Raw genomic sequence first — 26,121 nt, 5'->3', positions numbered from 1 at the left:
TGCTTGAACCTGGGAGGTGGAGGTTGCAGTGAGCAGAGATCCCACCACTGCCCTCCAGCCTAGGTATCAGAGCGAGACTCCGTCTCAAAAAACAAACAAACAAACAAACAAACAAAAAAACAGAGTCAGGGTCTCACTGTGTTGCCCAGGCTGGTCTTGAACTCATAGGCTCAAGCAATCCACCAGCCTTGGCCTCCTAAAGTTCTGGGATTACAGGCGTCAGCCACTGTGCCTGGCCAAAAATTGACAAATTTTTAAATTAGAAATCCCCCAAAATAGGCTGGGTGCAGTGACTCACACCTGTAATCCCAGCACTTGGGGAGGTCAAAGAGGGTGGGTTGTTTGAGCCAGGTGGTCAAAACCAGCCTGGCCAACATGGCAAAACCCCATCTCTACTAAAAATACAAAAATTACCCAGATGTGGTGCTGCAGGCCTGTAATCCCAGCCATCCGGGAGGCTGAGGCAGGAGAATCGCTTGAACCTGGGAGACAGAGGTTGCAGTAAACTGAGATCACACCACTGAACTCCAGCCTGGGCAACAGAGCTACTCTGTCTCATTAAAGAAAACATTCCCCCAAATATTTGCAAATTGTGTATCTCATAAGAGACTTACATCCAAATGCATAAAGAACTATTACAATCCAACAATAAAAAGACTAACAACACAATTTAAAAATGAACAGAGGATCTGAATAGACATGCTTCAAAGAAAATATGCAAATGGCCAAAAAAGCACAGGAACAGATGCTCCACATGGTTAGTCACTAGTCAAACGCAAATCTAAGCAATGAGACACGAATTCAAAGGCTATAAACAGTGACAAGTACCGGAAAGGATGAGGGGAAACTGGAATGTCATTTAAGCTGCTGGGGAGAATTTAAAATAGTGCAGTTGCTTTGGGAAACACCTGACAATTCCTCAAAAGGTTAAATACAGAGGTACCATATGACTGGGCAACGCTACCGCTAGGTATATACCCAAGAGAAGTGAAAACACAGCCCCCATCAAATATTGTTTTACCTATTCATGATAACCAAGAAGTAGAAACAATCCATATATCCACCAACTAATGAACGGCTATGAAAAATGTGATATAGCCATTTATACATGGATTATTTAACAATAAAAAGGAATGAAGTACATACCAAACACTGTTCATGGACCTTAAACTTTAAAAATATTATGCTAAGTGAAATAAGCCAGCTGCAAAATAAAACATGTATTGTACAATTGTATTTATACGGAAAATTCAGAATAGGCAAATCCACGGCAGTGCAAAGTATAAGTGGTGGCTGAGGGTTGAAGGAAAGAAGAGCGTGTGACTGCTAACAGGTATAAAGTTCCTTTAAAAAATGCAGACTGGGCCGGGTGTGGTGGCTCATGCCTGTAATCCCAACACTTTGGGAGGCTCAGGCGGGCAGATCACCTGAGGTCAGGAGTTTGAGACCAGCCTGGCCAACATGGTAAAACCCTATCTTCACTAAAAATACAAAAATTAGCCGGATGTGGTGGAGTGCACCTGTAATCCCAGCTACCCAGGAGGCTGAGGCAGGACAACTGCTTGAACCTGGGAGGCAGAGGCTGCAGTGAGCCAAGATGGTGCCACTGCACTCCAGCCTGGGCAACAGAGCAAGACTCAGTTAAAAAAAAAAAAAAGCAAACTGGGCACGGTGGCTCACACTTGTAATCTCAGCACTTTGGGAGGCAGGAGGGTAGCTTGAGATTAGAAATTTAAGACCAACCAGGGTGACACAGTGGGACTCTGTACCTATAAAAAATAAAAAAATAGCCCGGTGTGGTGGCACACACCAGTAGTCCCAGCTACTCAGAAGGCTGAGGAAGGAGGATCACTTAAGCCCAGGAGGTTGAGGCTGCAGTGGCCTGGGTTCATGCCACTGCACTCCACCCTGGGTGACAGAGACACTGTCTCAAAAAACAAAATAAGTTCTAAAATTAGGCCGGGCTTGGTGGCTCACACCTGTGACCCCAGCACTTTGGGAGGCCTAGGCAAGAGGATTGCATGAGGCCAGCAGTTTGAGACCAGCCTGGGCAACACAGTGAAGGTGCACCTGTTTATTCATTTATTTATTAATGAAAGTTCAAAACTTAGATTTTGGTGATGGCTGCACAACTCTGTGAATATCATAGAGACTACTGACATGTAAACCTGAAAGGGTGAATTGGATAAAGCTCTTACAGAAAAAGCTTATCACATGCATGCATAGACAGAGCCTACTCCACCCACCTCAGCCCCTGTGCTCTTGCAGCTCTGTCTCACACACACACGTGCACATAAGTGCATGTGTGTTTTGTTCATTTCTAGTAAAACAGTTCTGTCCCAGGGGCACTCACAGATGAAAGGAGGTGGTCACATCAGGCTCTCAAGTGTGGTGCTGGCCCAGGGAGAGAGCTCATGTGGTGGAAACCCTTCTCCTCTACTCCACCGGGATTGAATTCTTCTAGATAAGCATCACCTTCTTCATTTCGCAAAAGGGGACAGGGATGCTTCTGGCCCACGCCTCAGGGCTCTGTGGGGCTTAGGTAAAGACCCCTAGGAGAGACTATAAGGACAAACCAGATTCTTGCTTATGGCACTGATCCCTTCCACAGGAGCAGCTGGGGTCTAACTGAGCTCTCTGTGGGATTCATGGGGGCTGACCACAGATGGAAGGTGCTGGCAGTGAGCTCTGGGGCCAGAGGCTGGCCTGCATCCCGTGTCCTCCTTATACCGTGGACACACAGGAGGACCCAGAGTGCTGCAGGCAAAGCCAACTGTGCCTGTGATCAATGAGCAAGTACCCCACCCTGACTACCTGTGATCAATCAATGAGCAAGCACCCCACCCCAACTCCCTGTGATCAATAAACCACTCCTCCCAGACTCCCTGTGATCAATCAATGAGCAACCATGACACCCCGACTCCCTAGGATCCCCCACAGAGGGGTTCCAGAGTCTGTGACACTGTCCTTTCCTAGCCTCTCTGCCAGAGGGGCTCACCCACTAGGGCCTTACCCAGGACTTGGCCTTCAGGAACACATGGCTCTCCATATCCCTGCTGGATTTACTATGCGTCACGCCAGCTTTCATCATGGCATCCTCGCTGAAACACAAAAGGAGAGGTTTGCACACACCACTGAGTCCAATGCTGTGGGACCTTGGGCAACAGGCCTTGCAGTGGTGCTGTCCCCAGCACGCCAGCCTGGCTGAGGTCCAGGAGAGGCAAGAAGGAAGGTGCACTCAATAGAGAGCAATGACAGGCCGCTGAGTCAGGGAGAAAGTGAGCAGGGTGATGAGAAAGAAGGGACAGGAAAGATGGTCACCACGGAGCAAAGAAAAACCCCTGGCATGAGGCAGTGGGGGACTAGCCCCTAGGGATGGATCACAACCCATTCAAGTTGAAGGAAGTACGTGTTACACTACTGGGCAGCAGCTGGCCTCTAGTTCCTAGTTCCCGCTCTCTGAGTGGCCTGCACCAACTCTGCCAGCATGGTAGGACCCAGATTCCTCCTCTGTAAAATGAAGGGGCCACATGAAGTCATCACTCAGTCCCTCCCAAGGCAATGGTCTGTCCCTGTGTGGGACAATGCAGGTTTCATATGAGGGATCAAACAGACAAGTCCCAACTTCAACAACTTCTAGCTGGGTAGGAGAGGAGAAGGACCACATAAATGTAATCGATATCTTTAAAAACACATTTACCAACAATTCTGTACTAAGAGATGGAATCCTGGGAAAGGTTTTTCATCACACTGCTGCTCCGCAAGGACAGACAACCATGTGCGTCAGTTAAGCTGGAGCCCCCTTGATTGCAGCACACGCTGCCCCCACATTCACACAGGGCAAGACAGGAACAGGTGTGTACCTGTTAGGAAGGCCTGGCCTGTGGCTCCTGGGGACTGGCTGCCCTGGTCTGTTCATGGCCTGCCTTCTTCCCAGTAGGAGGGGTCTCTTCCCTGCCTGGCCTCCCTGCAATAGCCTTGAGGTGGTGGGATGACCTCACCTTTGGGCTCAGTGATGATTTGACGGACTCCAAGTCTCTCGCAGACATAATGGAAGGCTCGATTCCCAGGGTTACACCACTGATCGATATAATCATTTGAGCACGTCCATAACATGTTGTTCACAGAGTCCTAGCACGTGCCTGTAAAAACAGCATACTTTATTTAACTATCATGCCACCAGCTACCTGTACACACATTCCACACAAGCACTGCTCAAAAATACAAGGGCAAGGGTGCTCTCTAATGTTGAAACCCACATCCTTACTCCCATATATTTACATGGCAGAACACTAGGTTGGGACTTGGCAAGAAGCCAAGACTTTTAAATTTTTGCTTACCTCCTGTGTGAGAAGGAATAAGTCTCACAGAATAAACAGTAACTGATTTATGTGTGGCCTAATTCCAAAAGGGATTTAAGTGGCTTACATTAAAAATCCAGGTAAAAGGGGACCAATTAACATTAATACACAATAAAAAGCCCTAGTAACTGAGCCCAACACTTAGATACAAGCTTCCCACCAGCCAGGGAAAATAGAAAATCCAATGTATTACATAATGTTCCCTTTCTCACAATAACAAGTGTACCAGTTCCTCACCGGAAATAAACATTTCTATAGCATTAACCTTGATAATTTGTTACAGGCATCATCACACAACCTAATGAACAGTATCTTCAATTGCAGTTTATTCAGAATGATTTTGCATATAGAAATTTCTCATACTGATTCCTAAATTTAAATAGCACAAAAGATTCTTCCTGGCTGCGTGCAATGGCTCCTGCCTGTGATCTCAGCACTCTGGGAGGCTAAGGCGAGAGGACTGCCTGAACCCAGGGGTTTCAGACGAGGCTGGGGGACATAGTGAGACCTTGGCTCTACAAAATGTAAAATTAACTGGGCATGTTGGTGTGTGCCTATAGTTCCAACTACTCAGGTGGCTGAGGTGGGAGCCCTGGAGGTGGAGGCTGCTGTGAGCCAAGATCATGCCACTTCACTCCAGCCTAGGTGACAGAAGAGATTCTGTCTTAAACAAAACTTCTTTCTTTTCAAGGAAACTAGAATGCCATAGAGAATTGGCAAGATACTTCAGGGAAAATTTGCTAAAATTTTAAATTTTCCAAAGAAATGCGTTTGTTATTCAATCCTGGTACAAGAGCACTACAGCCCAGTGAGCTCCCAGGAGCAATGAGGTCTGCACGACTTGTAAACTGATCACCCAAAATATGATACACCAAGCCAGAGGCTAGGACGTTGGAAACAAACATTAAGCTGTTTCATGAGCCTGGAGATTATTTTCAAAGTTTTTAAGTTTTCGGCTCTTAACAAGACTTTTTAACAATCACACCCTTTTGTCATTGTTGTGTATTGGTGGCAATTAGTGGTAAAGAGATGGAAAATAAACACGTAAGACCACAGAAAGAAAACTGTCACCACCCATCTTCCTAAATTTAATACCGAACCAGAATTTGCAAAGTGTTTCTAAAATGGCAACTTTTGCATGAAGGCTTTTCCCGATATACATTATCAAAAGGATAACTTAAGAGGGGTTATGATCATTAACAATGCAAGGTAAAAATGTTTACAGGAAACACTTTGTAGTTAGTGCTCAATACAGTTTGGTGTACACCCAAACATAGCTCAGCTGCAATCCTTCCAAATACTAGCTCTAAAACCTGGAGACACCTTGGCCTTTTCCCTTACCACAGGACAGTGCAGTGACAGCATGCACTTTAGGATTCAGAGGTTGAATTCCAGCTCTAACACTTTTGGGTGGCCCTGGCAAAGTCATGGAATATCTGTTACCTCATTGTAGAGTGGAAATAATAAAACTACATACCTACCTTATACAGTTATTGTGAAGAGTAAATGAGTTAAATATGTCAAGGATCCACACCAGCATATATGTGTGTGTGTGTGTGTGTGTGTATATATATAGTGTGTGTGTCTATATGTGTGTGTGTATATATATATAGTGTGTGTATATATATGTGTGTGTATATATACACACACACACATACACTAATCATGATCATTGATTTTATTTTCTTCACCACTTTCAAACAAAACTTTAGTGCTGTGTCTCTTGAGTTTGTTTCTCTCAAGTAGCTGGGACTGCTGGTGTGCCACCATGCCTGGCTAATTTTTGTATTTTTAATAGAGATGGTTTTGCCATGTTGACCAGGCTGGTATCTAACTCTTGACCTTAGGTGATCCATCCACCTTGACCTCCCAAAGTGCTGGGATTACACAAGTGAGCCACCATGCCCAGCGTGAGGAACATTTTTTGATTCTATACATTATTCCATTTAACTGTGTACCCACTCTGAAGCCAAAAATACACTGCTTTAATTACTATAGTATGCCTCCTTATAAAAATATATGTACATTTAAAAATATTGTTTCTATACATTTTTTCTGTATTGTATGCTTAGTATTTTGTATGTGTGTCCTAAAATGAGGTGTTTTACATGCTTATTTTAATAGCTTTGAAAGTCTATCATAGTGAGTAGAGTTCTTGCTGTCATCGGTAAATAACATGGGAAAATACTGTTTTCTAAAACTTTGTTGAACTGATTAGTGTCTCGACTACTTTTACAGGATGATACTTTTCAAAACTATACTATTATGTCAATCACAAAAATTGTATTTTTAAATCTTCCTACCCTATATTGATAATTGGTGTTTTTGGTTGTCAGAGAATTATTGCAAACATTTTTTTTTTAGATAGTCTCTCTTTGTCACCTAGGCTGGAGTGCAATAGAGCGATCTCAACCCACTGCAACCTCTGCTTCCTGGATTCAAGTGCTTCTCCTGCCTCAGCCTCCTGAGTAGCTGGTATTACAGGCACCCAGGTAATTTTTCTATTTTTGTAGAGATGAGGTTTCACCATGTTGGCCAGGCTGGTCTTGAACTTCTGACGTCAGGTGGTTCACCCACCTTGGCCTTCCAAAATGCTGGGACTACAGGCATGCACCACCACACCTGGCCACAAACAACTGTTTAACAAAGTAAGTTTAAAATAATAGGCAAGCCTTAAATTTCAGAATTTGAGATAAATCAAGGAATGAGCCACAAGTAAAAATCACTTACTTTTCAAAGATCACAAACCATTTGTTCCACCAAAAGGAGAGCGAGTGGTAGAGCTGCTTGATCCCCCTGGAGAAGACACCAGTATCACCAAGCTGGTGCCACAGGTATGTGTCTTCTGCAGTATTTTTAGAGGCAGCCCACAGCTAGTATTTGCTGGAGAAAGGAATGAAAATACTAAGTCTAAATATTTGACACAGAAATTCATTTGATTACCAAAACAGATTAGGGTATAAATGAGGGAGCCCCAAACTGAAACTAAGATAAATCCCAATTATGAAAACAGAGCAAGAAGTAATAGCTAAGGAAAAAAAAAAACTTATCTTCTGACTCCACAACCTGACCCCAGTTATGTGCTCTATTATTATAAGGCCTCCTATGATAGGGTCTGACATTTCTTGAGGGTGTTCCCAATCCTCAATATGGCCTCATGCCTCTACAAATTATTCCAAAAAAATTTCTCACGTGGACTAAATCTCAAAATAAGAGAAGAAATCCTATTTGTGTTTCCCCTAAAAAAACTGATATAGTTGAATACACTTATCTGAAATGCTTGGGACCAGAAGTGTTTGGATTTCAGATTTTTTCAGATTTTGAAATATTTGCATTACACTTAAGAGTTGAGCATTCCTAATTGAAAAATCAAAAATCCACAATACTCCAATGAACATTTCCTTTATTTTTATTTTTACTTATTACACCTGAGATTAGTGAGATTATTTCCTTTGAGCATCACATCAGCATTCAAAAAGTTTCAGATTTCAGAGCACGTTGGATTTTTAGATTTGGGATGAACCACCTGTATTCCAATCAAGATCTTGGGCTTTTATTTTCCATTTTATACAGCATAAATTCTTGACAGGTTTGTGATACTACACTCATAACAAACAACTTCCAACATAAAATCAGCCAAAAATTTCACCCTAATAAAAGCTTTCAAATATTACAAAACAATTTTATACCTGCGTAACTTATTGTAACCCTTTATATGTATTTTATTTTTCCTTTTATAAACAGTCAATGACATAAACTATCATTAGGAAAATAATTATTGTTTCTAGTGAGGAGATGCAAAATGTACTTTAATCTCCCTTACTGGCATATCTGAAACATGGAGTTTATGGATTTTCCATATACAAGCCCAGTGAGAACTGATGATGTCAACAGAAAATCAGAGTGGTTCACTTAGAAAGCTGTCAGGCTATAAAATATAACTTAATGGCAGGGCACGGTGGCTCATGCCTATAATCCCAGCACTTTGGGAAGCCAAGGTGGGCAGATCACGAGGTCAGGAGTTCAAGACCAGCCTGGCCAACATGGCGAAACCCCATCTCTACTAAAAACACAAAAATTAGCCAGCTGTGGCAGTGTATGCCTGTAATCCCAGCTATTCGGGAGGCTGAGGCAGGAGAATCACCTGAACCCAGAAGGCGGAGGTTGCAGTGAGCCGAAATCAACATCATGCCACTGCACTCCAGCCTGAGTGACAGAATGAGATTCCATCTTGAGAAGAAAAAAAAAGTAGCCTAGATAGATGAAAATTCATTTTTAAATGGTTTAGATTAGAAAAGTAAAAATCAATCTGTCTGGTATTTGTTTTGAATGCCTGTGCTTCTAAAAACCTTCATTTTCATTAAACTGCAAGCCCCAAGAAGTATATTCTTCATTCAGGAACATAAATCCAAGAGGATAAATTTCCACTGGTAACAAACCCAAAAAGGGGAATAACTGAAAAATTAGGAACTTTGTTAGCATAACATTTTCACCAAGATGTTTTTAACAGATACACTCTTATTAACATGGTCATAGGTAGTAATTTATAATGGAATAAAAACTTATAGACCTCCTGAATGTTCACCTAATTTTCAAAACTTTACTCAGTTCATAACTGGTGAATTTCAATGTAGTGACATCATGTTAAATGAATACACAGAGAATGCATATAAAAGTACAATCCTTACTTGGGCCCTGCAGTTCGGGACCAGCCTGGGTAACATAGCAAGACCTTGTCTCTCAAAAAAAAAAAAAAAAAACACTGAAATCACATGTTTAAAATATTCAAAACCAACTTCTACCAAGTTATAAATGTACCTTTGCCTTCTGATGGCTTTTTTTTTAATACTGCACACATTTTCAACAAGCATTCCTTCAGTATTTCCATTGTTTAGGGTAAGATTTAATTTTCTCCCACGGGACAAGCCCAGATCAAGCCTTCAAACTTGTCATGACAACGTTTATTCAGGTAAAACAAACAAATAAATTGTCCTCTAAAAAGCTCAAATTATCCACTTACACAAGTTATAACAACTATTAACAATTTTATCATTTCTATTTGATACAATAGAGGCCTATGAAAATAAAATACTGTCCTTAAATTCTAGTGTGGACTACTAAGTATTTCATTTGGTGTGAGTATTTAACTTGGTAGTCGCACAACGAATTAATCATATTTTCACTTTCTAGCATTTCCAACTATAAAATTAAAGCATAAAATTACACTGAATTCATTAAATGCATATTAACTCAGATGCATTTTTCTACATATGGCATCTTTTTCTAGCCTTACCTTTTTACTACAGCTTATGGTTTGTTACAAATCCAGATATTTGGTATGTTATCTGTAAACTCTTATGGAATGATGATTTTTAATCTTTTGGGGAATCACAGATGGCTTTGAAAATCTCATGAAAGTTATGACCAGATACAGATAAAATGGTATTTGAAACTTTGAGGGAGTATGTTTAATAACCCCTTAAAGGTTTATGCTGGTTAAGAACTCCTCCTACTTTAAAAGTACAGTGGGCCGGGCACAGTGGCTCACGCCTGTAATCCCAGCACTTTGGGAGGCCGAGGCAGGCGGGTCACCAGTTCAGGAATTTGAGACCAGCCTGGCCAACATGGTGAAACCCCGTATCTCCTAAGATACACCAAATTAGCCAGGCGTGGTGGTGAGCGCCTGTAATCCCAGCTACTCTGGAAGTTTAGGCGGGAGAATTGCTTGAACCTGGGAGGCAGAAGTTGCAGTGAGCCGAGATCACACCATTGCACTCCAGCCTGGGTGACAGGGCCAGACTCTATCTCAAAAAAAAAAAAAAAAAAAAAAAAAAAGGACAGAACAGCATACATACTATACTACCTTTTATTAAGGTAGAAATTATGAACATATATAATGTAATTATATTTGCATAAAGAAACCCTGGAAGAATAAGTGAAAACTAGTAAATATGGTTACTTCTGGGGGATACGGTGGGGGCAGAATATAGAATTCATCAACATGGTGGGAATAACACTTCCCTGCATATACCTTTGTACACTGTTTTGACTTTAAAACTCTGTACAGCTATTTTAGAACATTAAATTACAAAAACAATGGTAAATTCTAAAAAAAATGTACTATAGAAAGCTTTTACTTGCTTGTCAAGACTGTATTTAGCAAAGATGATGCTAAATATCAGGTTTTCACATTCACAAAGCATATGAAAAACATGAAATCAACTAATTTATACTAACAGTGATGATAAAGTGTTTACAGTTAAAGATGGGGCTGTTTTGCATTCTTACAGGTTCATGCAAATTTATGTCCATAGCCTACAACATGTATTGGCTGGAATAAAAATCTGGACAATGACTGGAAAAAAAATAAGGTCAAGTATGCATAGGTAAGGGCTTTGTAAAGCACAGAGTAAGTGCTCAATTAAACATGGATGAACAGAGCTATACAGAGGAACAGGTCTGGGAAACTCAGAGCAACATAGCTGCTTGTTACTGTTTCAGAGTTTTGGAGATGGTGGAACCAGTCCAGGCAGTTAGCGTTGCTGATAGGGAGGCTCTATATCAAGAAAGTCTACTTAGAAGCATCTCATTAATATTTTCTGCAGACTTGCCCTCTTTTCTCATTAGTATTGAACGTTCTGAACTGGGTTGGCTACAAATACACCGTTTTCAACCTAATATACAAAAAAGGGAGATCCCAAAATGATTTATCTGTTTCCATTTAGTTAGCAAATTTCTACTTGAGGATATTATTGTTAGTAGCTGCTCAAAAATATTTCAAAAAACTACACCTGAGTAGACATACACCTTAAAACTACAATGTGCTATAGAAACTACTACAAACAAATGAGATTATGCTAAGTTTGAGAGCTTTCATTTTTCCTAATAGCTCAGATTCTAAATGTAATGAGCCACATTTAATAGGTCTATGAAAAATTGTTAATTACAATTCCTTATACTGGATTCCACAGGCAGTGCTTACTAATTACACGCCCCTGACAGGTCAAAGTGAAATGCGAGGAAAACAAATCAGTCTTTGATTTCCTGTTAAGGACAAATATGAGAATGATGTCTTCTCAAAATATCATCAGTGACTAAAATCCAAACTCTCTATAAACAGCAGTAACACTAGCACCAGCTTGGGCCCTGGCAGAGCAAGCCTGGACAAAGGCAGAGTTTGCTAAAAATACATGTCAACTTCAACTGGATCTTTGCTGGTGCTTGGCAGTTTCTTCATTCTTCACTTGGTTAGGCCCCAGAAAAATATTTGGAGTGGTAACTCCAAAATTCCTGCAACAATTTTTAGCTTAACTTTCAGCAGACCACCTGGCTTTCTGTTTTTCCACCTGGCTTTCTGTATTGCTACAAAGATCCAGACCACTTACCATAAGCTTCTCCCACTCACGTCTCTTCCAACTCTAGAATCTTGGAACTCAGCCTCATTTAGTCTTTCCTTCCTCTTAACTCAGAAAAAGAAGGATTTCACCTTATATTAAGATTAGCCCTTCCACTTCTGCCTCAAATCCTGTGCTCTCTTCTGCCCTTCATCATTAGTGTCTCCCTCTCTATTAATTTCCTTTTGTTTTCAAACATTCACAAGTCTTAAACAACACCTTGGTGGCCCATTAAAATATCATCCCTTTTGTCACATCTCATGGCCACTTTCTAGATCCAGGAACCAGGTTCCCACCAGCGAAGACAGGCAGGACTGGCCTGTAGCTATGGGGTGTCTGGAGATTAAGAGAGAATGGAATGCAAAGTGACAAGTCTTCAGCAGCAAAGAGAAAGTAAAGGAGGAGCCCACGGAGAAGGGGCAAGAGAAGGTGAGTAAATTCAGGAGCACAGCCAGGAAAGATTTCCAAAGGTGGGGGTGCACATAGTGGGGGAGTCTTTTATGGCATATTCACAAATGTTAAAGGAAAAGATTTGTTAGAGTCCAAAAATGCCATTAGTATTTCCTCATCCCCTGCTTAACCCCTTGCATTTGGTGGTCCCTGAATTCAGCACCCTCTAATGAGTGCACAATCTTAATGGTCCACCAGTAACTAAGATCAAAACCAGTGACCCTTTCCTTGACTTCCTTGCAGGTCACACCATCACTGCCATCCTTCTTGGCATTCTGATTCTTCAGTCTTGGTGGCAGAACACAATCCTCATTTGTTTCTTTTTTTAGACAGAGTCTTCCTCTCCCACCAAGGCTAGAGTGTAGTGGCATGATCACCGCTTGCTGCAGCCTCAACTTCCCCAGGCTCAGATGATCTTCCCACCTCAGCCTCCCAAGTAGCTGGGACCACAGGCATGCACCACTATGCCCCGGTAATTTTTGTATTAGTATTTTCTGTAGAGACAGGGTTTTGCCATGTTGCACAGGATGATCTTGAACTTCTGGGCTCAAACAATCTGCCTGCCTTGGCCTCTCATAATGCTGGCATTACAGGCATGAGTCACTGTGCCCAGCCTTGGTTCTTTTTAACATGAACACTTACCTCTGTGTAAAGTGCTTATTGTGCTGGTGGGTGAAGCCAGCAAGGTCCCTGCCCTTCTTCCTGTCTCTCTCTTTGCTGCTCAACATCTTCACTTGCTTAAATGAGACCTTGCCCAAGGTTAGACTTAGCTTCTGTTGTCCAAGACTTCTACCTGCAACACTCTATCCCTACATCTTCGAGAGGTGGGATCTTTCCTAGCATTCAGGTCTCATTTCAGCATCACCTACTCAAAGAGGCCTTCCCTGGTTGCCAATCTAAGAAAGAATCTTCCCCAGCACCCACAAGCCAGAGTACATCAGACTTTTATTATCTGAACAGCACTTACCACTCTCTGAAAGTATTTTACTCATGAGGTCATGATTGTTTGCCCTTCTACCTCCCCATGCCTGACTGAATACCAACTCCCTGAGAACAGGGATCCGCCTGCCTTCTTCGCCATAACATTCCCAGCACTTACGAGGTATTCAATGAATACTTGATGGCTTGCTGAATACACAGATCAGGGCCCTTCCTCAAATCCAACTCCGCCTCTCTATGGCGACTCCCACATTTCTATTTACTGACCCATCTTTGCTGCTAAGAGCTAGTCCCACTTTTCTAACTATGCCTCACCCTACCCACCAACATTTCTACTTGAACAGCCTTCTGTCACCTAAAACTCAACACGTCCCCCTCTTACTTGTCTTACCTCAACCCTCCTGCTAGGTTAACCTTTAGCAAGTACAGCTCCATTTATGTCGGACAATTCTAAATATACCCCTTTAAAGGCATCCAAGATAAAAATCAATCACTTTAAGCTTGGCATTCAGAAGCATTATCTAATCCGGTCCTCTGAGAAAATCAATGGACACCTTAAAGTCAAACACAATGCTGTATTATTGTAATTGCGTACTTTGAAACGACTGCAAACAAAAACTGATAAAGCACCTGTGTGACATAAGTAGGGCTGAGGTTTGCTCCAAACTGGTAAATCTGCTGGGAATCCCTACTTCAGCAAAGATCCTCTTCAGGGAAAGAAGCCGCTGATTCAGGAAGGAGAGGAAGAGCTGGGAGGAGTGAGAAGCAGCCCAGAGTCTCATCACAAGGGGCTTCCTTCCTGCCAACCACTCTGGTCCAAGTCATATCATCTCAAGACAGATGATTGGACCAGCCTCCCAACCTGTCTCCCCACTTCCCCGGGCACCCCAATGGTTTACTCTCTGTATGGCCAGTTTGTTAGCAGAAAATGACTATTATTATACTATAAAATTGAATGTCATGGGGAGTTTAGTTTGCTTTGGTCACTACTGTATTCCCAGTGTCAAGAAGACTATATAGTACGTGTTCAAAAAATATTTGTGATGTGAATAAATGTATCCACAAAAACATAAACCACAATAATCAAACTATTTGTCAGTTTATTATTTATTAATACGCATTTGCCACTTGTTCATTCACTATGTCATTTGCTACAAGTGGAAACAGGGAAAAATGTATGCAACACAGCCTTAAAAAAAGGAACATTTTATGCATTAACTTTGAGTTGAGTGATGCAGCACCTCAAAGCCCAGGTCCAAGACAATCCTGTTACAAAACCATTGCTGTCATGTCAGTTTGGAATTGTGTACCACTAGCAATATAATAATATATCCTGTTAAATCTAAGCAAGGCAAGTTTTTGTTACCTTGAAATAAATCATTGATGTAAAAGAAGAGCTGTGCTAGGCGATCAAAAAGAAGTGGTTTCACCTCTGGGAATTAAAAAAATATATATCAAAATCCTTTCAATCATAGTACATTGAATTAAATGACTGCAAATTTTCATGATACATACCAGAGAAGCTACTTAAAAGAATCCAGCTCACAAGCTGAAGGATCTGTGACCAACAATAGAGGCCATCCCAGAAGGAAGGCTCTTAAACAGGAATGCTTCACAGGAATGAAACCCCTCCTGTAACACAAGTGAACGGTAAATTCTTATATGGAACTCTTCAGTCAAAAATTATGCTCTAAAAAACCAGTTTATTTTGTGCTCTATAGTTGCTTCACTCTTAGACTAGTTTTTTGTCATCAATATAAACAGCCTTAGGTTAGATGCCAGACTTCCTCAGAAAAAGGATAAGATGATTAGTATTAGAATGCATTGCCATCTTTATCAATATAGTTCTCAAATACCAAAAAACTTCATCAATTGGAAAGAAAGCTAAAAGTTACAGAATTTTTAAAATAAAATTTATTATCTTGGGGTACATGCAGTAATGTCAACAGTGAAAATGCGTACAATGTTATGTAATACAGCTAGAATTTCATTAGAGGCCATAGGCCAAATCCCAACTCTGAGCAGCTCCATCTTTAGAGGCTCAAATGTCTAGGCTGCTTATATTTCCACCAGAATGAGGACCTGGGGCTTCCCTTTTTTCCTTTCTCACCCAAGCCTTATATAGTGACATGCACCAGGACTCTGTCCTAAGACCTGCTTTCATGACATGAATCCTCTGGACAGTCTCATCCACATCATAGCTAAAACCATCGCTTTTAACATGAGGGGTCCTAAATCTGTATCTCTAGCCCAAATCTCATTCCTGAGCTTTAGACTCATTATTTCACTGGGTACTGGATATGACCGCTTTGATGTCCCATAGGCATCTCTTAAGTGAAACATCTTTCCTTCCAAGCCTGCTCCTCCTGTATTTCTTTTCTCAATGAATGCCATCCATCTTCCCAAGTAGGAAACATAAATGTCAACCTAAATTGCTATCCTCACTACCATCGTCTGCACCCAGCTTCCAATTAAATGGTTTCTCACCAAATCCCTAAAACTTGGGCTGGGTGTGGTGGCTCACGCCTGTAATCTTGGCACTTTTGGAAGCCAAGGCAGAAGGAATGCTTAAGCCCAGGAGTATGAGACCAGCCTGGGCAACATGGTAAACCCCCATTTTTACAAAAAACAAAACAAAAACAAAAAACTAAACAACAAAAATCAAAACAAAAAACATAAAAAAAAAAACAAAAAAACCCTACAAAAAACAAAAAGACTAGCCAGGAGTGGTGGTGCACACCTGTAGTCCTAGCTACTAGATTGAGGGGGGAGGAATGATTGAGCCCAGGAGGTCAGGGCTGCAGTAAGCCATGATTGTGCCAGTGCACTCCAGCCTGGGTAACAGAGTGAGACCTTGTCTCAAAAAAAAAAAACCCCAAAAAAACCCCCAAAGAATTATTCCACAAACATTTATCAATCAAGCTGAACATCTAAACATGAAGAAGAGTTAGATATGGTTTCTGCCTGCTGAGAGCTCATCATGTGTGGAAAAATGGATGCTGAAAGTGTCACGATAGAGGTAAGCACAGGGAGCCATGGGAGCACATAGAACAAGGAGCTAACCCACACTGGGCAGTAACTGAAGGCTTCTTGATGGTGCTGATACCTGAGTCGCAGCTTAAAATACAACTCAGGGTTACCCAGACCAATCAGTCCATTGGCTGGAATATATTTGACACACAAAAAATGTTTGTTGATTATAAGAATATTAGTGACCCTATGAAATTTACATTACTGGCTAATCCAATTAACTGAATATATTTAATTACATCTTCAGTTTGTTCTCTTAAATTACAGGCTTTTCCCTTTTATTTGCATAATGTAACATATTCTTTCTTCAAATCCAACAGTGCAAAGATTAAAGTCCAACTCAGCTCTATTTATAATGAGTTTCAAATTCAACAAATATTATTTACAAAAGGTGTCAGGTATTTAAGAAAGGTTTTTTATTTTTGTTTTTGAGACAGGATCTCACTCTGTCACCCAGGCTGCAGTGCCATGGCACAATTACAGGTCACTGCACCCTCGACCTCCTGAGCTCAAGTGATCCTCCTACCTCATCCTCCTGAGTAGCTGGGACTACAGATGCATGCCACCATGCATGGTTAATTTTTGCATTCCTTGTAGATATGGGGTTTTGCTATGTTGCCCAAGCTAGTCTTGAACTCCTGGGCTCAAGTGATCCACCCGCCTTGGCCTCCGAAGTGCTGAGATTACAGGTGTGAACTACCACACCTGGCCAAGAAAAAGGTTTTCAATGGGTATCTAAATAAATGTTAGTAAAGAGTGGTGGAGTGTGGAAGCAGTAAGTGAAATCTTACTTGTAAGAAGGACTCTGCCCTGGTGATAGTATCCAGGAAGTTGGTAAATTGTTTTCCATGTTCATAATTATTCACCTTGTACCAAATACATTCTAGAGCAGAAACAGTAAATATAAGCATCTAGCTGTACCACAATAAAAAAGTGCACATAACATAATTATCACTAAAGTGACAAATAAGTGACAAAGTAAAAAAGCCATTAGTCTTACACATCCTAGCTAACTCATGAGGTAGACTACAACAGATACGTTCAACAACTTGGTAATATAGGGAAAAGCTTACAGTGAAAACATAAATGGAGAAAATTCACATATAATGAATAAGGTAAGCTTTATATCACATAGTACTCCAAGAAAGTATAAACATCTGAATTGAAAGTTTGAGAATACCCTAAACTTCAATTAGGGTAGGCTGGGTATAATGTAAAAATGATAGAAATTTAGTAAGTGGAAATCTAATTAACTATCATATTCTGTTTAAAAGATTCAGAGTAGGAGGAGGAGAATTGGCCTGGAACCAACTAAAAGCAACTTTAACCACTAGAAAAATCAGGAGTAGCTTATCCAGTAATGAAACACTCAGTTTGGTCCAAAGAAATATCATTTCCCCGCCACCCCCCACCAGTGGAGGAATGAAATGCTTAGGCTTTACTATGGCCTGGATGAAAGGCTTCTCACTGCCCTTTCCTTTAATTCTATAATTAAGAAACTTTCCAATGACAAATTTGGTTCCCATATATGCTGATAGCAGACAGGAGATATTCTAGTCGGCAGATATGAGCATTTTGCTTAACAGAAATAATTAACTTAATAATTAGCTGACAATCTGGCTTACATTAGTCTCCTCTGAGTTTCATTACCATTAACGGGATGACTCTGGGGGCCTCACATTAAGTTTCTGGACATACAAAGATGAAGAATCCTTGGATTGCGACAGTCATCAAAGTAGAGGCACCCAGTGAGTCTTGGTGGCATCCATCCAGCAGTGTTTCCTGAACGGCACCCAGTGAGTCTTGGTGGTCACCCATCCAGCAGTGTTTCCTGAACAAAATCCCTCTCCCTTCCTACTGCCTTGAAATTACAACAGAAACATTCATGCTCTAAATATATGATTACCACAGACAGATAGATAGTCATCAAAGTAGAGGCACCCAGTGAGTCTTGGTGGCATCCAGCAGTGCTTCCTTAACAAAATCCATCTCTTTTCTTACTGCCTTGAAATTACAACAGAAACATTCATGCTCTAAATATATGATTACCACAGACATAATTACAGCATAGGAAGGCTCTTCTTGTCTAGAATTTAGCACCCTTACAAAAGAAACCCATTTGTAAACTATCTTGTCCCATCCTCACGCAACTCTTACCTTCTTGTAATGTTTGACTCAACCACTAATAAGACCTCAGCAAGACTGGCTCATCTGTTACACAGTTAATGTAGTGAAGCAGCAGAGAGTTGTTTAGCACTGAGCCCATCTGAGAAGGCAGCTGCCAATGACAGAACAACTGATCAGCAGTTAAGTATCTGAAAAGTGAATAAGGAAATCATCATACAGAAAATATATAACAAAAATAGGCTGGGCATGGTGGCTCATGCCTATCATTACAACACTTTGGGAGGCTGAGGCAGGAGGATCACTTAAGCCCAGGAGTTTGAGACCAGCCTGGGCAACTATTTTTAATATATATATATATATATATATATATATATATATATATATATATATATATTTTTTTTTTTTTTAGACAGTCTCACTCTGTCAACCAGGCTGGAGAGCAGTGGTGAGATCTTGGCTCATCACAACCTCTGCCTCCCAGGTTTGGGCAATTCTTGTGCCTCAGCCTCTGAGTAGCTGGGACTACAGGCGTGCACAACCATGCCCAGCTAATTTTTGTATTTTTGGGTAGAGATGTGATTTCACCATGTTGACCAGGCTGGTCTCAAACTTCTGATCTCAAGTGATCCACCTGCCTTGGCCTCCCAGTTAGGATTTATCAGTGTGAGCCACCATGCCCAGCCTGATACAAATTTTTTAAAAAATTAGCCAGGCGTGGTGGTGCACATCTATAGTCCCAGCTACTTGGAAGGCTGTGGTGGAAGGATCACATAAGCCCAGGAGTTCATGGCAGCAGTGAGCTATGAATGTGCCACGGCCTGGGTGACAGAGTTAAGACTCTGTCTCAAAAAAAAAAAAAAAAAAAAAAAAAACGAAAAACAAAAGGCCATGAAGGAAGTTCAAATAGAAAAATGCAAACAAGCATATGGTCCAGTCACATACCTCTAAGAAATGGATGTTCCGTAAAAGTTGGGGGAAGCTTTGAAGCTGTTCTAATGGAAATGATCCACTTCTATTCAATCAGAAAGACTCATCTCTTTTTCTCCACATTCTTTAGGGTAGCTACTAGAATCGAGCACTAGTATAACTGAGAGAGAATTCCACTTCTAAAAAAAAAGGTAATAAAACAATCTATTGTTGGACTAAACAGACTTACGCACCACAAATATAAAAGCAGCTATTAAGGTGTTTCAATTAAAGGAATCTGAATATGGTTTACATAGAATCCTTCCTGGGTAACTGACATGTATTTAAATATTTATAGTCTCCTCTAAGATCTGAATGGTTATTATTTGGATTTAACAAAAGAAAGCCATGCAAGTTGTTCGGGCTTTAGATACTTACTCTTTTTAGAGGACAAATATTAGCTGGACCTAACATCAACTTCAGAGGTTCTGGAGAAGGTCCCTGGTTTCTTTGCTTCACAGCAAGCTGAGCCATCTTCCATAGATTCTTTGAATTCTTCAAATAGATCTATAAATTTGGATATAAAGTACAAGAGAGTAGGTATCCATAAATTGGAGCAACATAAAAGTCTAAACTCCTCTTTAATTGAAAGTATAATATGAAATCCTGGACATTTTACTGAGTGAATGGAGAGATCTAATCCATCTGGCAAGTCAGTTAAGAGAGCTTCTGCCATTTTTCTTGACATGTTATACTGTAATAAACTGACATGTAATACTGTAAAGCTCTGTAAAAAAATTTCTAACCTAGCCTATTTGTTTAAAGGGGATGTTAACAATTCATGCTCCCTTGAACCTCTTCATTTTTGCCTTTAGGACGGGAAGGTTCATTAACTCAATCAATTACTAATCAATCAATTACAATACTCAATCATTACTAAACACACACAATCAGTTACTAAGTATTATCAAGCAGTAACCAAAAAATTCATATTAAGGCTATCATACCCAAACTGAAATATCCAGAAGCCAACTTAAGTAGTCCATGCCTCCTTGGCAAGACTATGGATACCACCTTTTCCTTGTGATAGTAAAACGTATCCATTTTCTTACCTCACCCAGTATCAGCTTTTATGCTTTACAGATAAAGCGGACAATGAACATACTGTATAGAAATCTTGAACTCTTAATTAAAAGGTACACACAGAATTATATCTAAATCATTGGCTACAATGATCTAAAATGTAGTTTTATCTAAATCATTTGCTATGATTAAAACCACTTTATTTACATCTTATATTAATCACAGGACAAAAACTCTTACGTTACCTTTATTTTCAGAACTACAGCCAGTATTGCTATCTGGCACAGGCAACATGTCTTCATAACCCCATGATACTATGTGTTTGCCCCCAAGCAAACAGGAGGGAGATACAGGCCCCCCCCCTTCCAAAAGCAACAGTGTAGCGGAGAGAAGGAAAATCAAAGACACTGAGATGATTCATTTTAGCAAGAAGTGAACCTGCCACCCCAAAGAGCATAAAACAAAATCTTAAAATTAAGCTGTATAATATTTTCTATGAATATTATTCACAAAACTTATTCTCAATTTTTTTTTTTAAATTACAAAACTGTTTCTGAAAAGTTACAATAAAATTATATCTGTGTGTAAAATATATCTATCTTATGTGTACATTTGTGTGTGTGTGTGTGTGTGTGTGTGTGTGTGTGACAGAGAGAGAGAAGGGGTTATGAATTAGGAAGCATATGTACCAAAACATTAGAAATAGTTATCTTTGGGTAATGAGATAATGAATGATTTTCACTTTCTTCTTTATACCTTAAAATATCATCATCTCAAAATTTATAATCAGAATTCATTATAAGCTACTGTATTTTTATTTATGTATTTATTTATTTATTTAGTGAGACGTAGTCTTACTCTGTCACCCAGGCTGGAGAGTGCAGTGGCGCGATCTCAGCTGGCTGCAACCTCGGCCTGGCAGGCTCAAGCAATCCTCCCCACCTGAGCCTCCTGAGTAGCTAAGACCAACCGAAGTTAAGTTTTCTTCAGTTTGAAGTAACTTATTATAATTATGTTTTTTAGCCTCATGGTAACCAGAAAACAAAAATCAATAACAGACATCCTAAACATAAAAAGCAAGGAATTAAAACACACTACCAGAAAATATTACTTCACTACAAATAAATACAGGAAGGAAGGCGAGGAGGAAAGAAAAGAAAGGAAGAAAGAAAAAGAGATCAGAGAGAAGAGAAAGAGGAAGGGAGAAAGAACAAAAAAGAGTAGCAAAACAAGAAAACAAGTAAAAAACGGCAGTAGTATGTTTTTACCTGTTAGTAATAACCCTGAATATGTGAATTAAATTAAATTAAGAAAGACTGGCTGAATGGATTAAAAGAGAAGACCCAATTATATACTGCCTACAAGAAACTCAGTTCACCTATAAAGACACACATAGACTGAAAGTGAAGGGATGATGAAAGATATCCCACACAAATGGAAACAAAAAAGCAGAAGTAGCTATACTTAGATAAAATAGACTTTAAGTCAAAAAAAAAAACAAAAAATAAAGATAATTATATAATGAGAAAGAAGTAAACAGCAGCCTAACAATTGTAAGTGCATATTCAACCAACACTCAGGCACCTAAATACAGAAGCAAATATTAACAGACCTTAAAGGACAGATGGACTGCAATATAACAGTAGAGAACCTCAACACTTCACTATAACCAACACCCCACTACCGTCAATGAACAGATCATACAGACAACAAAATATCAGTTAAACTTTACTCTATACGAATGGACCAAACAAACATTTACACAGCTTTCCACTCCACAACTGCACAATGGATATTCTACTGAATAGCACATGGATTATTCTCCAGGACAGACTATGTGTTAGGCCAAAAAACAAGTCACAACACATTTTTAAAAACTGAATTCATATCAAGTATCTTTTCTGACCCCAGTGGAATAGTATTAGAAATCAATAATGAGGAACTTTAAAAACTGAACAAATATATGGAAATTAAAATACCTGCTCATGAACAACCGATAAATGAAAAAATAAAAAGGAAATTAAACAGTTATTGAAACAAATAAGAATAGAAACACAACATAACAAATCCTGTGGGATTCAGCAAAGGCAGCTGTAAGTTTGAAAAGTGCATACCTATAACTGCCTACAAATCAGAAACGTAGAAAGATCTCAAATAGCCAACCTGACAGCACAGCTCCAGTCCTGAGAACAAGAAAAATCAAATGCTAGAATTAGTAGAAAAAATATCATAAAGATAAGAGAAGAAATTTTAAAAATAGAAACGAAAAATACAAAAAGTCAATGGAACAAAGTGCTGGGGTGTTTTAGAGAAATGAAAATTGACAAGCTTTAACTAGACTAAGGATAAGAAAAAAAATCATAGTGAGAAAGGAGACATTACAGTTGATAACAGAAATATGAAGGCTTGAAGAGATTATTAAAAACATCTATATACAAACAAATTGAAAAATCTAGAGGTGAATAAATTTCTAGACACATAATGAATTCCCAAGAAAGAATGATTTAAAAAAAACAAACCTGAACAAACCAATAATGAGTAATGCAATTAAAGCAGTAATAGTCTCCCGGCAAAGAAAAACACAAGAATCATGGTTTTACTGTCAAATTCTACCTAACATTTTTAAAAGAGCTAATACCAATTTTACTCAAAATATTCCCCATAAAATGAAGAGGAAGGCAGGCTTTGAAACTTGTTCTATGAGGACAGCATGACCCTGGTACAAAACCCAGACCAGGACACAACACAAAAAGAAAACCATAGCCAAATATCCCTGATGAACAAAGATGCAAAAAATCCTCAACAAAATACTTGAAAATCGCATTTGACAACACAATAAAAAGATCATCTGCCATGATCCAGTGGGATTCATCCCAGGAATATTAAAATGATTCAATAAACACAAATAAGTGTGATACCACATTCAGCAAATCAAGAACAAAAGCCATATAATCATTTAAGTAGATGCTGAAAAAATCAACATTCCTTCATGATAAAAACTCAACAACATGAGCACAGAAGGTACTTATCTCAGTGCAATAAAGGCCATATATGACAAACCCCCAGCTAACATCATTATCAACGGGAAAAAGTTAAAAGCGCTTCCTCTAACATCTAGAACAAGTGTGGCTACTTTTACACCACTTTTAATCATCATAGTACTGAAGTCCTAGCTAGAGCAACTGGACAGGAGAATGCAATAAAAGGCATCCAAATTGGAAGAAAGGAAGTCAAATTGTCTGTTTGCAGGTGACATAAACATACATCTATACAGAGAGAACCCCAAAGATTCCATAAAAAACCTAGTAGAAATAATAAATTCAGTCAAGTTGCAAGACACAGTATCAATATATAAAAATGAGTAGCATGCCCATGCACCAATAGTGAAATATCTAAGAAAGTAATCATATTTCATTACCAAAAAAATCATAGAGATAATCTTAACCCAAAAGGCAAAAGATCCCACAATGAAAACTATAAATCATAGATGAAAGATATTAAAGCAGACTCAAGTAAATGGAAAGATATCCCATGTCCACGCACTAGATGAATATTGTTAAAATATCTATATCACCCAATGGGATCTACAGAATCAATGCAAGAGACATTGTTCATAGAAATAGTAAAAACCAACCTAAAATTCACATGGAAATGCAAAATACCTCAGATAAACAAAACAATCTGGAATAAAAAGAAAAGCTGGAGACACCACACTACCTGATTTCAAAATATACTACAAATCTATAGTAAGTATGGTACCATCAAAACAGCATAGTACTATCAACAAAAGGGGTGAGGGAGAGACAGAGAGGAATGAATGACAGACATAGACAAGTGAAACAGAACAGAGAAATCAGAAATAAATTCACGCATTTATGGTCAACTCATTTTTAACAAAGGCACCAAGAACACACATTTGGGAAGGACAAACTCTTCAATAAACTGTGCTAGGAAAACCCAACACCCACATGCACAGGAACATATCTAGGCTGTTATCTTACCATATACAAAACTCTACTCAAAGATTTAAATGTAGGACATGAAACTATGAAACTACTAAAGAAAACATAAGATAAACGCTTCATGAAATTGGTTAAGACAAGGAATTTTCAAATAGACATCAAAAGCAAGCAACAAAAGCAACGATATAATTAAACTTAAACCCTTCTGCACAGCAGAGGAAGCAATCAGAATGAAGAAACCCAGAGAATGGAAGAAAGTATTTGCAAACTATGCATCAGGCAACGGGTTAATACACAGAACATAAAGAACTGAAACTACTCAAAAGCAAAATTACAAATACTCTTATTTAAAAAACATTTACCCAAAACCTTTGTCCCCCACCATTATTTCCCCACTTTCTTTTCCCGACCGCCTTGGCCCCAACTCCCTCTCGCTACCCTTTTTCTTCCTCCACCTACTCCCAAACTTTTTCACCACCATTTTTCTTTCTCCACCGTCATTTCGCAAAGCCTTCTCTGCTCTCCCGCTCACCACCCTTTCCCCATCCATCTACCCAAACCCTTTCCCCACTGTTTTCTCCCACCATCTTTTCCCTTACTCCCTCGCCACCTTTTCCCCCTCCCGCTCTCATCACGCTATTTTGCTCCTTCATCTAAGCAAAAACATTTTCCCCCGTCTTTTCCCAAAGACTTCTCCCCACTCCTGCTGCTCACCACCCTCTTTTCCACCTTCATCTACCCAAAAACTGTTTTCCTCATCGTCTTTCCCCCACTCCTCCTTGCCACCCTCTTTCCCTTCTCCATCTACTCAAAAACATTTCCCCCCGTTTTTTTACAAAGCCTTCTCCCCACCCTCTTTCCCCCCCTCCATGTATCCCCCAAAACTTTCCCCACCATCTTTTCAGTCTCCCCGCTTTACCACTCGTACTCTTCTTTCCCCTATCCTGCTTGCCACCCTGTTTTGCCCTCCATCTACCCCAAACTATTTTTCCGTCTTTTTCCCAACCGTGTATCCCTGCTCCCTCTCGCCACCCTCTTTCCTCCCCCTCGTCACCCTCTTTCCCCTCTCCATCTATCGAAACACTTTTTACCCACCGTGTTTTCTTTCTCCACCGTCTTTCTCTTCTGCCACTGTCTTTTCGCAAAACCTTGTCTTCCTCCTGCTGGCTACCCTCTTTTTCCTTCTCCCACTTGGTACCCTCTTTTGCTCCTCTACCCAAAACCTTCCCCCCCCCCCACTGTATTTTCGCCCCACCGTCTTTTCACAAAACCTTCTCTCCCTACTGCTTCTCTCCCGTTTTCCCCCATCCCTACCCTCTCTTTCCCCCTCCAACTACCCATAAACTTTTTACCCGCCGTCTTTCTGCAAAACCTTCCCTCCCTCCCGCTCCCCACCGTTTTTCCACCTCCATCTACCCAAAACCTTTTTTCCCCACCATCTTTTTGCAACGCTTTCTCCTGCTAGCTATCCTTTTTTCCCTTTGGCACTAACTATCCACTTTACCCCCCTCCATCTACCCCAAAACTGTTTTCCTTCTCCTACCGCTTCAGGCGGCTGCTATCTCAGTCGCTGCCAACAACCGCAGCGAGGCGAGCCGCGCTCCCGTTGGCTCCAGCCTCCAGCATGCGGCCAGTGACTCCCGAGTCCTAATCCTCTAACCCGAGCACTGAGCAAACCAGCGAGACACAGAAACCTGAAAAATCCTGATCCGTTGTCAGCATCATTTATATACTGCGGTTATGCCCATGGCGGTTCCTGGACTGCATGTTGTGATTGGATGAGAAAAAAACCTCCAGGCTTACTCTGATTGGACTTTATTATCATGTTCTGATTGGATGATAGCAAGTCTTAACACAACCAATCACAGC

At 40.2% G+C, this 26,121-nt stretch overlaps 1 long non-coding RNA gene across 3 annotated transcripts; it reads right to left on the bottom strand.

Annotated features, from left to right (window-relative positions):
- Positions 1–1,231: 1,231 nt before the first annotated feature.
- LOC129044529 (uncharacterized) lies at positions 1,232–26,024 on the bottom strand. 3 transcript variants are annotated; one of them, XR_008504681.2, is made up of 11 exons: positions 25,796–26,010; positions 19,646–19,774; positions 19,244–19,407; positions 17,825–18,489; positions 16,966–17,057; positions 14,660–14,776; positions 14,511–14,576; positions 7,092–7,244; positions 4,002–4,142; positions 3,014–3,101; positions 1,232–2,562 (listed from the first exon to the last, which is right to left on the bottom strand). It is a non-coding gene; the product is annotated as an uncharacterized LOC129044529 (long non-coding RNA). The 3 variants fall into 3 exon arrangements; XR_008504690.2 differs by lacking the exons at positions 1,232–2,562; positions 3,014–3,101; positions 4,002–4,142; positions 7,092–7,244 and having other exon boundaries at positions 14,228–14,576; positions 18,332–18,489; positions 25,796–26,024; XR_008504682.2 differs by lacking the exons at positions 1,232–2,562; positions 3,014–3,101; positions 4,002–4,142; positions 7,092–7,244 and adding an exon at positions 14,229–14,410 and having other exon boundaries at positions 16,966–18,489; positions 25,796–25,962.
- Positions 26,025–26,121: the final 97 nt, after the last annotated feature.

The sequence above is a fragment of the Pongo pygmaeus genome, chromosome 16 (assembly GCF_028885625.2).
Source record: "Pongo pygmaeus isolate AG05252 chromosome 16, NHGRI_mPonPyg2-v2.0_pri, whole genome shotgun sequence".
Lineage (NCBI taxonomy): Eukaryota > Metazoa > Chordata > Mammalia > Primates > Hominidae > Pongo > Pongo pygmaeus.
The sequence above is the reverse complement of the archived record's forward strand: the minus strand, read 5'-3'. Positions and strand labels throughout refer to the sequence as shown.